Raw genomic sequence first — 2,661 nt, forward strand, 5'->3', positions numbered from 1 at the left:
CAATGTCCAGCATCTGTTCCTGCAGCACCACCTAGGACAACTCCAAATCTTGAAAATGCCCCCACACCATATCTCTTCTTTCATCTCCCTACCATCAGCAGCCACCATGGCCACCCTCTCCACATCACTACTACAATTTCTTCCCTTACTAATCACAATAGTTCCCCAGCAGAACACCAGTAAGTCCACTCTAATCCATACTCTATTTTTCCATTCTGTGGAGCCTGGGATGGTTATGTCCAGTCACCCTCTACATCAAGAGGGGGCTTAGATTCCACATGGATGATGCATGCAATTCTCTTGCTTGCAGCTGTTGGCACTCTTGGCTCCCTGGTGTGGTGGTTGACCCTCTTTACCTCTCTGTCAGCTGGCCAGGATAATTCTAAGAAACCAGAGGGTAGGAACCTCAAATCTGCTGAGGCCCATGGCCTGGCTGTCACATCAGAGATTCAGGTCTCCTGAGTATACACCAACCCAAACGCCAACCACAGGTCCAGCAAAAGTGACAGAAGAGGCATGTATAGAAAGGTCATATCTGAGTCCAACTCCATCACACTCAGGAACACAAACTCCAAAGTAGGACCAACTGACATGGCCCTGAACCCCAGAGCCATCTGTCATGACCATAGAATTGGGTCTCTGCAGCCCTCAGGAGAACCAGCACCTGGGTTTCCATCTACCTTGGCTGTCTCTGGTACCCTGCTGAGGCGTGCATAAGCATCACCCCCTGATGACCTCATGACTCTTTTTTGGAGACTCATAGCCATATAAACTCACTTGTCCTTTCCATTTCCCCTTTTATCCCCTTTTAATCACATTTAATCATATTTCAGAAGTGTTAATTGCATTCACAAAGTTGTGCTACCATCACCACCATACATTACCAAAATATTGCCATCATTCCAAATAGGAAACCTGTACATTTTAAGCTGTAACTTCCCATTCCCTCACTCCACTCTGCCCCCCAGTATTCTAGTAATATATTGTAGATTGTGACTCTCTTTACTTATTCTAATTATTTTGAATTAGTGAGGTCATACAATTGTTAGACCTTTTGTGTCTGGCTTATTTCACTCAACATAATGGCTACAAGGTTCATCCATGTTGTTGCATGTATCAAAGGACTTCATTCCTTTTTACAGCTGAAAAATCCTCCACTGTATGTATATATCACATTTTGTTTACCCATTTATAGGCTGATGGATACTTGGGTTGCTCCCATCTTTTGTGAATTGTGAATAATGCTTCTATGAACATCAGTATGTGAATATCTGTACATGTTCCTGCTTTCAATTCTTCTGTGTAAATGTAAGATGCTTCCCTATGTTTTTTTTCTATGAGTTTGATAGTACCAATTCTTATATGTAGGTCTTTGATCACATTTTGAGTTTATTTTTGTATAAGGTGTTAGGTAGGGGTCTTCCTGTTTTTCTATAAATAGAGATCCATTTTTCCCAGCGCCATTTGTTGAAGAGACTATTTTTTCCCCACAAAGTGGTTTTTGCCCCTTTATTAAAAATCAGGGGAGCAGATATGGCTCAAGAAGTTGAGCACCCACTTCCCACATGGGAGGTCCTGGGCTCAGTCCCTGGGGCCTCCTAAAAACATAAACACAAACAACAAGAAAGAAATGAAAAAACCTGCTCAGGGGAGCTGATGTGGCTCAGTGGTTGAGCACCAGTGTGGCAATATGATATTATTTTTTCCAAACAGAGATATTGATTATGTTTGTAAACTGCTCTGTTTCTCTGGGCTTGATACCCTTTGAGATACAGATACAGTTGCCTTTGGTTAAATTATGTTAAGATTAGGGTTTTGATTTGACCCTGTCATTAGGGCATGCTGGCTTGAGTCCTGCTCCCCTTGGTAGGCTATATAAATGGACGCTCAATCAAGAACACACAGAGAAGTAGATATACAGAAAAAGACAGAGAAGAGGAGATAACTTTTTTTTTAAGATTTATTTTTTGAATTTATCTCCCCTTCTGCCCCACCCCAGTTCTTCTTTTTGTCTGCTTCTGTTGTTGTCAGCAGCATGGGAATCTGTTTCTTTTTATTGCATCATCTTGCTGCATCAACTCTCCGTGTGCACGGCACCATTCCTGGGCTGAACTTCTTTCGTGCTGGGTGGCTCTCCTTATGGGGTGCACTCCTTGGGCATGGGGCTCCCCTATGCAGGGACACCCCTGCATGGCAGGGCACTCCTTGCGTGCATCAGCACCACGCATGGGCTAGCTCCACATGGGTCAAGGAGGTCCAGGGGTTTGAACCATAGACCTCCCATGTGGTAGACAGACGCCCTATCCACTGGACCAAGTCCGCTTCCCAGAACTTGGTTTTGATGCTGGAGCCCCATGGAGAGGTGAGCCATTCAGTTTACAGCTGATGTTGTGATGCTGGAGCCCCAGGGAGAGGTGAGCCATTCAGTTTACAGCTGATGTTGTGATGAGACCAGTGCAGCTGAGTCTGGAAAGAAACAAGCCCAAGGGGAGAGAGATGAGCCTTAAGCTAGCCTACAGCTGAGATAGGAAGGACCTGGGTCCACAGAGCCTCAAGAGGAAGGATGAAGGCTGAACCCTCATAGACATTACCCACCATCTTGCATCAACATGTGGCAACAGACTTTGGGTGAGAAAGTACCTGTTAGGGTACCTTGAGTTG

This window comes from Dasypus novemcinctus, chromosome 3 (assembly GCF_030445035.2).
Source record: "Dasypus novemcinctus isolate mDasNov1 chromosome 3, mDasNov1.1.hap2, whole genome shotgun sequence".
Taxonomy (NCBI): domain Eukaryota; kingdom Metazoa; phylum Chordata; class Mammalia; order Cingulata; family Dasypodidae; genus Dasypus; species Dasypus novemcinctus.